The sequence below is a fragment of the Culex pipiens genome, chromosome 3 (assembly GCF_016801865.2).
Source record: "Culex pipiens pallens isolate TS chromosome 3, TS_CPP_V2, whole genome shotgun sequence".
Lineage (NCBI taxonomy): Eukaryota > Metazoa > Arthropoda > Insecta > Diptera > Culicidae > Culex > Culex pipiens.
The window spans coordinates 63197339-63210889 of NC_068939.1; the positions used below are offsets into that span (position 1 = coordinate 63197339).

The window sequence follows — 13551 nt, forward strand, 5'->3', positions numbered from 1 at the left end:
TCTATCGCGCCGAACATCAATCGTAACCGACCAATCACACCCGAACCCACCCCCAAGTCTGGCTGAATATCCTCATCCACCCAACTCAACCCCAACCTGGAAAGTTCCCCTTTTAGCACTCACCACCGCCACATGTGTACATTCTGGTTGACATCCTGCGAAATATTGGAATTTAATCCTTTGCCAACCACAAGCGCCCGGCATACATTTTTGTACATAAATATGACCCCCCAACTCCTCCGCTTGTTGATGGTGCGATATCCTGGGAAATTAATAAAAATAGGGGACTCTTCTGGGGCATGACTTCGTTTTTTTTCTGAATTTGTTGTATGGTTTCTTCTTTAAAATATATTGCTCGATTCTAGGTTTAGATATCACAAAAGATTCCACAGTACTTCAAAACGTTTTTTAGAAAATAAAATTTAACAAGTTTTTTTTAACATCATAAATCGATTCAATAATTTCTAAGATATCACCAGTTGTTTGCTTAATTAATGACACAAAAAAGCATATGAGCTGTCAGATCAACCGGACACTATTTCTTTGAAATTACATAGTAATAACCCCCCCCCCCCCCCATCCCTTCCCCCCCTGTGGAATATTGTACAAACAACGTGGTTAAAGGATGACCCCTGTGTCTGAAAAGAAAAAAAAAAAGATTACCAATTTAATTTTGCTAGTAAGTAATTCTTCCCGAATTCCGGAAATGGATTTCATTTGTATGTTTTATTTGGCTCAAACCTTTTCGGAACCTTTTGTGCCAGCGGTGCACCTATTCAAGTCTCCATACCATTTTCTGCTCGATTTGGTATATTCAGCAAAGTTGTAGATATTAATGACAAATATTTAGAAAAAGCAGGTACAGGGAAATGAAATGTTGATTTTTAAATGAATTGTTTTCAGGTAAATCAATTTCCCAAAATTACAATTTTTTATTTTTTTTATATTTCACAAAACCCCGCACAAGCCATGGCTGGAGGACATTGTTATTGCAAATCAATTTACTAATAAACTTTTTCGTTGGAAGGACGCTTCAAGCGTCATTTTGTAATATTCGTGACCTAGAAAATATTTTATCGATGGGTTTTGATTTTTTTTTTTTTTGCTAATTGAATTTTATTATTTTTTTTTTTCATAAATTGGCTTTCCTTCCACTAACATTCACATATAAGATCCTCTTTAATTGCCTACTCTTAGCTTTAAGAAAAATGTAATTACAAAAGCCGATTCGGTCCTAACTAGGTTCTAGCGCCGAAAAGGACTAAGATAATTATAAGAAAAAAAAATCATATATTTTGATGGAGCCGCACGAGCGTTCACAAAGCATCGTTTTAGGTGAAGATTCAAGAAGTATCGCGCGCCTCCTTTAAGATACATGGATATTTTTAAAATTGGAATAAATCACGGAACAGGTCACAGATATTTGAAAAGGACCCTCTAAGCGTCCTTCCGACGAAGACAAAATTTAGGATACATTGATTTACAATAACAATCTCCTTCAGCCATGGCGTGCCGCATTTTTAAGGCCATAGAGTTCAGCCAAAAAATTTGCCACTTGGATAGTTTTTTAATATTTAAAATGTGTTTTTTTTTTTATTTAAATCCCACCCATAATTTTTTGACTGCAGTTTTTAGTATAGAATTGTTTTTACAATCAGAAGGTACTCTTAAGGATTTCTTTAAAGTTTACATTTTTGGAGATATGGCAACTTAAGTTTAATTTTAAATAAAAACTTGCAATTTTTCGATTTTTAAAAATTGTGCCCATGATTGCCGTGGTTAGCGTGGTATACGCTCACCCCAGTAAGGCCTGGGTCCCTCTCCCGGTGGCATTTTTCGAGACGAGATTTGTCTGACCACGCTTTCTATCGGATGGGGAAGTAAAACAATGAAGATTGGATATCTGGTTGCTAAAAGACAACAGAGAAAATAAAAAAAAAACAAACAGGAAAATTGAAGATTTCAAAGTCTTGCCAGGCCTTGGAATCTTGGAATGTTAATATTTCAGCAACTAATGGTCAAATTTTCAATTTGTCATAAAACACGGTAGAAAATAGAATATATATTTTTTCAAAATCATAATTCAGCGGCTAAATTTTTCGCCATCTCTTTGGCTGAAGAGTAGCGAATTTAATCCCCTAAAAGAGTAAAAAAAACACAGATTTTCAAAACGATTTTTTTGAAATTGATTTTTTTTTGTGAAAAAAAGTTAGTTTAAAAATTTACGTACACCTTTTTTTCTGAATAGTCCTCATCAATAAATACAACTTTGTAGAAGACACCAATTCGATCAGAAAATTCTTTAAAAATACAGTTGAACCTCGCATAGTGCGCAGGCGTTAAGCTTTTTATTTCTTCGATTACTCTTAAACGACAAGTATTTTTGCAATCTTTTGAACCAATTTTTCGTCTTGTTCCAATCCACTTTTAGCTTAAAAACCCGATTTAATATCACCAGAGCACTATGGTACATTGGGTGGCCAAGTTTCAAAAAAGTGACCTTCTCCAAATATTTATTGGTATTTTTTTCTCGAAAGTAAACATTCTTACTAAGAAAAATCCAAATTTTCAAAGCTCTAAGTTTGTTCATTACGGAGATACGCAAGCTGAAACTCAAAAAATGGAGCAAAAAACTAGCGGTTTTCGTAAAAAAGGCTGATTGTTTAATTTTAACATAGCTCAGCCATTTTAAATGTTTTATTAGGACAAATATACATCGTTGGAAAGGTAATGAGATAAGCTTTGAAACTATCAATAGATAAAATGTTGTTTCCAAACCAAAAACTGAAGTTTTCTTCGAATAACTGGAGCATTTTTTGACAAAACTTATTTTTTTGTGTTTGTTAATCGAGTACTTTTTTTGCTAACCGATGCTAAACATGAAACTAAGATCACTTGAAAGATTGGATTATAATCTAACATTGCTGAAATTTCCAGCCTGCGATTTTTTGCGTTTTCGGAGATATGCCATTTTGAACATTTACGTTTTATCAAAATTTGCTGCAATCTACATATGCGCCCGTTTATTTCACTTGCTTTGCTACCTACTTCGTGGGCATCGTCGCTTCAAAAATCAATACCTGGTTTCAAGAAGTTCGAAATTACTTTATTGGAATTTTCTGTTGCCTAAATTTAAAATTGAGTAACTTAGTCAAAATAAGGTATTCGTACCGAAGTTTCTCAAGCGAAACTCGAGAATCTCAGTTTGATACCGAAAAAAGTATTCAGCAAAATGTTTACTTAGCATGATGCATTTCTGCGATCAATCCATAAAACTGATCCACATTTAAGTTCTATGTTGGTTAGTACAAAACATCATAAAAAGTACCTTTAACATATCCTGAAGCTGTCACAAACTCTATAATCAAATGAATTTTAAGGATATGGTTTGTATTTTATCGTTTTACTTCATAATTAATATTTTGAATAAAATTAATTTTACTGTTATTTGATTTAACAGTTAAAATTTTCGCAATTTATGTCCGTAAGGGTGGGAGGGTGGGGTCTCAAGTTATATGGCATGGACTCACAAAAAGAAACACACAGCAGTAAATAATAAATTTTTGACTTAAAATGGATTTATTACGCTTAACCAAATTTTGTTGGTGGGGAGGAGGAGAGAAAGGGGGGGGTGAAAGAAAGAGGAGGGAGGGGTTGTGTCCTTAAAGTGGGGATGTATTAGTTTATCCATAATTTAATAATATAAACTTGCAATACAATATATACGCAATTCTGTTGCACTTGCAAATGTATGAAAAGACTATTTATTATAAACAATCAACTATTGAAAAACATAAAAAGTCATAAAAATCGACGTATATCATTTCAATACCATACAATTACCCAAATTTGTATGAAAAAACATTTAAAAAGCAAAAAAATAATTTGGCCGCCTGTTTGTATGGAGATGTCCCATAGTGCAGAGGTGAAATAGAGCCTTTCTTACAAAATGATTCGAATTTGATAATCAGTTTATGATTCTGTATAAAACCAAAAAATTTATGGGAAAAAAGTAGGGTAAAAATAAGACGAAAAACACTAATATGGCTATATAATTGGAAATCCATTTTGGAAAGGGTTCAAATTTTGGGCGCATGTTTTCGAATTCTTGTTTGAAACTGAATCTGTAAAACAGTCCAAAAAATACCACTAAAAATGGCTTCGACCATATTTACTGATCGAAAAATAAAATGTTCATCTCCGACCCCACGGCTACAAATCTGAAATATAAAAATTGTGGGTTTTACGAGTGGTTTTCCAATGATGGAACACAAAATCTTTAAAGAGCAATACAGACATCGCCAAAGTATTTCAGAAAAAGAGCACTAAAAAATCCGGCCTTTGAGTTCCGGTTTTCGGGCCAAAATTCAATCGAATGAGCGCATCAAAACCTTCAAATTAGTTATAGGATTTTTTTCTGGGACGATTCCCCACCGTGCACGATTTTTTTTAAGATTTCTGAAAAAAAGCTTTTTGTAAGAAAGGCAAAAAGATTGCAAAAATATTATGTCGTTTTAAAGTAGTTGAAGAAATACAAAGCGTAACGCCTGCGCATTATGCGAGGTTTAACTGTGTACAGAATTTTGAATATTTTCGTACCATTTTTGTATGAACAGCTGCAAAAATTGTATGGAGACTTGTATATGGGTGAATCAATGACACAAAACATATAAAAAACAAGAAAATAAAAATAAAACATTTTTACGAAATTTAACATTCAGTATATAAAAAGAAAAGTCCTTATAAAAACCTACAATTTGCCAATTTTCAAGATACTGATATTATGCCCTTTTTGTATGACTAGCCCTAAAAATATGTACATAATTACTTGTATAAAAAACTAATCTACAAAATGGCTTCTTTTGACATGCGGAAGGCATGCGCAAAAATTAAATATACAGTACCATCCCGTTTAGGCAACACGACTAGGTTCATAAGTTGCCAAAATCAGAAAATCTTATAAAGTGTATTTTTAAGGTAAAACTACTTATGTTAGTGTGAGAACCATAAATTAATTGATTTGTGTTGAAATATAATACTTGCATCAAAAATAATTATAATTCGATTAAAAACTAATAAGGTAGTTCCTGTTTTGAAAGTGTTACGAGACCAAAAATAACAAATTATTAAGGCGTTACCAAAATTGGAAACAGTTGAAAAAAAATGTTGCCAAAATCGGGTGTTGCCAGACAAGGGATGGCAAAATATCGATAAAATTTGCGAAAATCTAGAGAATAACTCAGAAACCAATTGTTTTATTTCTAGTGAAATCGAATCTTCTGCTTCCCTCTATGGATCATTATTACGATTACCTAATAAATCATTTTTACGGGCTTCGCTTTTTAGAAATACTAATATTTGTGTTAAAAAAATAGTAGTTTGTGATTCGATTATCCGAAGTTTCGATTATCCGAAGTGAAATTTTTCCGAGGCCTTCGGATAATCGAGTCTGGACTGTATTCAATTTATGTGGATAAAAATGAAGTATTTCCTGAAACATTAAACAAAGTCACCTCTTATTACCCGGAGTCTTTATATTTTGTGATTTGTCGATTTTTCTGGAGTGATTCAACATTTTACAATCTTTTGTCAGCAATTTGTACGAAAAATATGTGTTCAGAATGGTAACAACTCTCATCGCACTGTAAAAACCTTTGTTAATTTGTTTTTCAATAGAAGATCAATTTCCCTATACGGTAAAAAAATTGCGCTAATTCGACGATGATTCCGATTCCAGTGCGCTCTGTCATTACGCTTTCAATAGCGTATTGCTTAGTAAATTTATAATTGGCTGGACGTTGAAGTATTTCATTGAATTAATTCCAAACATAAGCGAGTGCAGTTCGATTGCATTTGAAGTTTTATTTTATTGGAATAATATTTACGTTGTGTTCCATCATAGATGGCTGCGGAATCACAACTTTTTGCTGTCATTATCAACAGCATTTAGTTTTCTACCTCAAATGGCTATCGTGCGGCTATTGAAGCGTGAGAAAAACTTATTCTGTTATTATTGACATTGAACATCAAACTTTTTGAACGAAATTTGCAATGAGTTTCGAATTTCTGTTAACAGAAATTTATAATTATTGACAGATTCAAATCAACGTCAACAAATTCTATATTGTGATGTTTGGCAACAAGTGATTCCACTAGATTCGTTAAGCTTTTTACCTGTTCAGATCTCGCTCATACAGTTCATTGCTGGAAATTTCACTGCCCTTTGACTTCCTGGCGGAAAATCAGAGCGGTTCGCTCGTTATGTTCGGAGCACTGTTAAAAAAATACGATTTAATTTAAAAATCAATTAAGATTCGTTATTTTTTTGTGAAAACAAAACAGTTTTTGAAAAACTTTAGTGTGTTTTAAAGAATCTTTTTTTTTGCTCTGATCTCGCGCAAATCTGCCCCATCTACTCAGACTCTACGCTGTGTGGAGTGCAGAACCATTCTCTGCTGTTGGCGAGTGCATCCAATTAAAATGTTACGATTTGGTAAATCTGATTATCGGCTCTGGCACTGCTGCGTGCTCTCGACGTTTTTGCTTAGCTGCTGGAGGGAGTTTTCCACTGTAATTGACTCCGCGAAAATGTTCTCGATTGCCGCCTGTTGGTGGAGCGAAAATCGGAATTTTGCAAGCTAATTGAGTTGTGGCGTACGAATTTGGTGGGATTGACTTTTTTGGGGTCTTGATATTTTTTTCCTTAAAAAGTGGGAGTTTAAATAAAATCCAGGATATCGCAACCAAGCTTATGCCTCGAGCCTTCAATCATCCGTAACAACAAATCATTCCAACAATACACTTAATCACAGCAATTCCCACGTCCCTGCGGTCGCAGAGCTCAACCATCCTAATCCGAAAGCCTAACACACCGAAAAAAACCTTCCAAAATCTAATCGTCCTTTTTCCAGGTGAAACTCTTCCCCAAATCCAGTGATTTACCGCGCACAGTAACACCAATTAAGTCCCGAACAATAAACAAACAAATGGCATCGTCAAAAAACGCTACATAAAAACCAGTGTTCCCAGTTCCATTCCAGCAATCACGTCCATCCGGAATCCGGAGCACCACCACCACCATCCTATGGCCTAAAAACCGTCCAACCAACCGTCAACATCCTGAAATTTGCACCACCACCAACAAAAAAAAATCAAAATCTATAACAAAAAAAAAACTAGCCGATTCGATTCCCGATTGTGACAAATGGCTTCCGGTGGCCACCCTCTACCAAAAATTACAATAAAAAAAAATGGAACAAAATTTCCCACACAGCTTTCCACGGTCCTTGGTGTGAATTTGGAGGAATAAAAATATCCATTTATCAAACATTTTTAATCCATCATCATTGTGATTTCGCAACAAAAAAATCAAACTCTTCCACACACGTGCACCTCTTCCCGGAATTCGAACGGAAAACCAAGAGCTTCCCGAAATCAAGTAAAATTTAATCGATTCCTCCTTCTGTACATAAACAAAAAAAAATCCGCCAACGAATCCAAGCTCCAACCACCACCACCACCAAAAAATGTACAAAATATTATAAAATATACACCACATCCCGGTAAGAACAATTTTTCGTTTTATATCCAACTTTTATTATTTTTTCTCTTTTTTTCATTCATTCGTTTTACTTCTTCTACTTCTTCCACGTCTGTTAGAGCTCGTCCCCCCCCAGCATTTTCCTCCTGGACTTTTCCAATGCTTTCATACTTTTGTACTTCATACAAACACACACCTTCCTTCCTCCCTCCACCAATAACCTAATCTTATGCCTTAGCCGCGATTGGAAGGGAGTTCCTTGGTCCGTCCTTGTGCTTGTTTTTTCCCCGTTTTAATATTTTTTCTCTTCTGTTCTCTGATAAGGAATGCCCCCGCTTCTTGTTTGACTTATGGTATGCGCGCTCCTTTTGGATTCTCTTATCGTTTTTATTTCATTTGCCTCTTTATTTTCCACCCTCCTCCTCCTTTGACTTACTTACTGCCCCGAGCTTTTCACCGAGTTTTGTTTGTTTTCCTAACGTTTAGTGTGTTTCTTTCCCCTCTCTCTCTCTCGCTCTATAGTTTTTGGGTGCTTTTCTCTGATTTTGTTTTATTAACGTGTGACATTGAGCAATATCCGACCGGCTATCGATCAACCTGGAATTTGACCAATCGAACCTAGGCGCTGCCCATTTTATGAACAGCAAACAAGCGTAAAGCTAATGTGTTTTTTTTTTGTAGTGACATTTGGTCACGGAATTGATTTTAACTGATCATTGGGTCACCGAAATTTACGGGCCTCAATTTATAGCGCGTAACACGGTTCGGAAAAAGGAGTGTGTGCTACTAACCTTAATGATTAGAAATGTACTCATCAAGGTGTGACAAAATAAACTTTCTAGCAAACAAGAGGACACCTTTCAAATTAAAGCTTGATTAAAGATGGTTCGACTTGTTGTTATTTTCAAAAAACTTCAAAATTGCGATTGATTAAAAGTCTTTTAAACTGAAACCAATTTCGAAATGCATTTGCCTAAGTTTAGCATGTTTTTCTCAAGAAAAAAAATTCTGAAAACAAATGATTGCAAAATAATGCAATTCAAGATTTATCTTTTCATTTCAGAGTTTAAGAATTTTATTTAAAAAAATCTTATTTATTATACCTTTTTATTCAGTTCCTCACTTTTGTAAACTTCTTAAATTTCTGTAATTATTTAAACTCTCTCAATTTTTGGAATTTCCTGAATGGCTTGATTTTATGCAATTTATAGAATTTCTTAATTTTTTGGATGTTTTATAGATTTTTTTTTATTTTTTTGTTTCAGTTGAATTTCTATAACTTAATTTTTTTTTATGATTTCTAGTTGTTCTAATTTTTATAGAATTTTCTTAACTTTTTATATCTGTAGAATTTAAAAAAAATTAAATGCATTTTCTTGTTTTTTTTTTGTATTTTCTTAAATAATTCAGTAATTTCAGAATTTTAGAATGTTTAGATTTTTTTAAATATAGGAAATTTTAAAAATTTCTGGAATTGTATGAATTTTTTGCTTCGTATTTTTGTTAAATTTTTGTTCCTTTGAAATGTATAGTCTTCTCGCTTTCTTTTTTTAATTATTTCAAATTTCTAAAATTTCTGGAAATTCTTCAATTTCTGGAATTTTTGGAATTCCTTGAATTTCCAAAAATTGTGGAATTTTTGAAATCTCTTGAAAATTTTTAAATATTCTGAATTTCTTCAATGTTCTTGAATATCTAAAATTTCTTGATTTTCTTCAATTCCTTTTTTTAATTTCATCAATATTTTAAAATATCTTTAATTTCTTGAAATTTTTAAACATCTTTAATTTATTGAAATTCTTAATTTTTTTTTGAATTTCTTGATTTTTTATAATTTAATGTATTTCTTAAATTTCTTGAATTTCTTAAAATTCTTGAATTTAATGAATTTCTTGAATTTCTTGAATTCCTTGAATATCCTTAAATTTCTTGAATTTCTTAATTTTTTTGAATTTCTCAATTTTTTTGAATTTCTTCAAGTTTTCGAATTTCTTGAATTTCTCGATTTTCTAGAATATTTTTTTTATTGTTTAAATGTTGTTGTTTTTTACTTTAAAAGTTTATAAATTTTATATTTTTTTCAAATTTTTGAAGTTTTTTTTTAATTTTTTAAATTCCTTAAATTCCCGCATTTTTTTGAATTTCTTTAATTTTTGTTGTTTTTTACTTTAAAAGTTTATGAATTTCTGGATTTGTTATAATTTAATGTTTTTCTTAAATTTTTTGAGTTTTTTGAATTTCTTAAATTTCTTAAAATTCTTGAGTTTTTTTAATTTCCTAAATTTCTTAAAATTCTTGAATTTAATGAATTTCTTGAATTTCTTGAATTCCTTGAATATCCTTAAATTCCTTGAATTTCTTAATTTTTTTGAATTTCTCATTTTTTTCTGAATTTCTTGAAGTTTTCAAATTTCTTGAATTTCTCGATTTTTTAGAATATTTTTTTTATTGTTTAAATGTTGTTGTTTTTTACTTTAAAAGTTTATAAATTTTATATTTTTTTCAAATTTTTGAAGTTTTTTTTTTAATTTTTTAAATTCCTTAAATTCCCGCATTTTTTTGAATTTCTTTAATTTTTGATTTTTTTGATTTTTTTTGAATTTCTTGAATTTCTAGATTTTTTGAATTTCTCGAATTTCTAGTATCTTTGAATTTCTTAAATTTCTTGAATTTATTTTTCTTTAATGTTTTGAATTCCTTCAATTGCTTGAATTTTCTTTTTTTGAATTTCTTGAACTTGTTGAACTTCTTAAATTTTAAAAATGTCTTAAATTTCTTGAATTTTTAAAATTCTGGAACTTTTTGAATGATTTAAATTTGTAGATATTATTACATTTTTTAAATGTCCTTTTTTCTTAATTTTTATGAGATTTCTCAAAAATATTTTGTTGATTTTTTGAATTTAAATAGCTGGATTTTTAAAAAACCTAAATTTACAGTTTTTTTAATCTTTTGAATTCCTGTTTTATTTTGTTTTACAGATAATATTTTTTTATTTTTCTTTTATTTTGGATCTCTTGAATTTCTGGAACTTCTGAAATATCTAGAAATCTGGAATTTCTGATATTCTGGAACTTTTGATTATTTTTGAATCTTCAAATTTCTGTTTATTTTTTTAAATTTTATTTTAAATTTGTGGAATTGATTGGTTTCCTTAATTTAATGATTTTTTTTCTGAATTTCTTAAATTTAATATTTTTTTGTTTTAGAAGAATAAAAAAAAACATGTAGAATTTCCAGAATTTCTTAAATCTCTGATATTCTTGAATTTCTATTTTTTTAATTTTCTGAATTCCTGGATTTTTTTTTTGAAACTGTTGAGATCTTTAGAATTTTTTAAAATTTATGAAAGTTTTTGGAATTATTGAAATTCTGAAAGTTTTTAAATTTCCTAAAATTATTTATTTTTTAGATTTTTTATGTTTGAAGAATTTATTGAATTTTTAGACCCTGGAATTTCTTGAATTTTTGGAATTTCATTTTTTTTAATTTATTGACCTTTGGAATTTCTGAAATCTTCTGAATATATTTTTTGAAATTCTTCAATATGTTTAATTTTGAAAATTTCTTGTGGTTCTAGTTTTGGATTTTTTGGATCTTAAATATAGGAAATTTTAAAAATTTCTGGAATTGTATGAATTTTTTGCTTCGTATTTTTGTTAAATTTTTGTTCCTTTGAAATGTATAGTCTTCTCGCTTTCTTTTTTTAATTATTTCAAATTTCTAAAATTTCTGGAAATTCTTCAATTTCTGGAATTTTTGGAATTCCTTGAATTTCCAAAAATTGTGGAATTTTTGAAATCTCTTGAAAATTTTTAAATATTCTGAATTTCTTCAATGTTCTTGAATATCTAAAATTTCTTGATTTTCTTCAATTCCTTTTTTTAATTTCATCAATATTTTAAAATATCTTTAATTTCTTGAAATTTTTAAACATCTTTAATTTATTGAAATTCTTAATTTTTTTTTGAATTTCTTGATTTTTTATAATTTAATGTATTTCTTAAATTTCTTGAATTTCTTAAAATTCTTGAATTTAATGAATTTCTTGAATTTCTTGAATTCCTTGAATATCCTTAAATTTCTTGAATTTCTTAATTTTTTTGAATTTCTCAATTTTTTTGAATTTCTTCAAGTTTTCGAATTTCTTGAATTTCTCGATTTTCTAGAATATTTTTTTTATTGTTTAAATGTTGTTGTTTTTTACTTTAAAAGTTTATAAATTTTATATTTTTTTCAAATTTTTGAAGTTTTTTTTTAATTTTTTAAATTCCTTAAATTCCCGCATTTTTTTGAATTTCTTTAATTTTTGTTGTTTTTTACTTTAAAAGTTTATGAATTTCTGGATTTGTTATAATTTAATGTTTTTCTTAAATTTTTTGAGTTTTTTGAATTTCTTAAATTTCTTAAAATTCTTGAGTTTTTTTAATTTCCTAAATTTCTTAAAATTCTTGAATTTAATGAATTTCTTGAATTTCTTGAATTCCTTGAATATCCTTAAATTCCTTGAATTTCTTAATTTTTTTGAATTTCTCATTTTTTTCTGAATTTCTTGAAGTTTTCAAATTTCTTGAATTTCTCGATTTTTTAGAATATTTTTTTTATTGTTTAAATGTTGTTGTTTTTTACTTTAAAAGTTTATAAATTTTATATTTTTTTCAAATTTTTGAAGTTTTTTTTTAATTTTTTAAATTCCTTAAATTCCCGCATTTTTTTGAATTTCTTTAATTTTTGATTTTTTTGATTTTTTTTGAATTTCTTGAATTTCTAGATTTTTTGAATTTCTCGAATTTCTAGTATCTTTGAATTTCTTAAATTTCTTGAATTTATTTTTTTTTAATGTTTTGAATTCCTTCAATTGCTTGAATTTTCTTTTTTTGAATTTCTTGAACTTGTTGAACTTCTTAAATTTTAAAAATGTCTTAAATTTCTTGAATTTTTAAAATTCTGGAACTTTTTGAATGATTTAAATTTGTAGATATTATTACATTTTTTAAATGTCCTTTTTTCTTAATTTTTATGAGATTTCTCAAAAATATTTTGTTGATTTTTTGAATTTAAATAGCTGGATTTTTAAAAAACCTAAATTTACAGTTTTTTTAATCTTTTGAATTCCTGTTTTATTTTGTTTTACAGATAATATTTTTTTTATTTTTCTTTTATTTTGGATCTCTTGAATTTCTGGAACTTCTGAAATATCTAGAAATCTGGAATTTCTGATATTCTGGAACTTTTGATTATTTTTGAATCTTCAAATTTCTGTTTATTTTTTTTAAATTTTATTTTAAATTTGTGGAATTGATTGGTTTCCTTAATTTAATGATTTTTTTTCTGAATTTCTTAAATTTAATATTTTTTTGTTTTAGAAGAATAAAAAAAAAACATGTAGAATTTCCAGAATTTCTTAAATCTCTGATATTCTTGAATTTCTATTTTTTTAATTTTCTGAATTCCTGGATTTTTTTTTTGAAACTGTTGAGATCTTTAGAATTTTTTAAAATTTATGAAAGTTTTTGGAATTATTGAAATTCTGAAAGTTTTTAAATTTCCTAAAATTATTTATTTTTTAGATTTTTTATGTTTGAAGAATTTATTGAATTTTTAGACCCTGGAATTTCTTGAATTTTTGGAATTTCATTTTTTTTAATTTATTGACCTTTGGAATTTCTGAAATCTTCTGAATATATTTTTTGAAATTCTTCAATATGTTTAATTTTGAAAATTTCTTGTGGTTCTAGTTTTGGATTTTTTGGATCTATTTAATTTTTTTTGCGAAAAAATATATAATTTTTGAACTTTCTGAAATTTTCCCTTAAAATCTATTTATGTCCTTAAATTCTTGATTTTTTTTGAATGTCTTGAATTGAATTTCATATTTTTTTTTGTATTTATACATAGATTTATTTGACTCTCCTGAATTGGTTGAACTTGGGGAATTTCTAGAATTTCTAATATTTCTAATATTTTTGAACTGCTGTTTTTGTTTTGAATTTTCTGAATTCCTGGATTTT

At 28.8% G+C, this 13551-nt stretch overlaps 1 protein-coding gene across 6 annotated transcripts in view; it reads left to right on the forward strand.

Annotated features, from left to right (window-relative positions):
• LOC120424318 (poly(rC)-binding protein 3) overlaps positions 1 to 13551 on the forward strand; it is a 335864-nt gene that overhangs the window by 321023 nt on the left and 1290 nt on the right. The window contains exon 10 of one of the 6 annotated variants that reach the window (XR_008212383.1): positions 7021 to 7562. The exons of 4 other annotated variants lie outside the window; for them this stretch is intronic. The gene's annotated coding sequence lies outside the window, so the exon portion shown is untranslated. The remainder of the gene's footprint in view (positions 1 to 7020; positions 7563 to 13551) is intronic. One more of the 6 variants, XR_008212384.1, reaches the window with a different exon arrangement.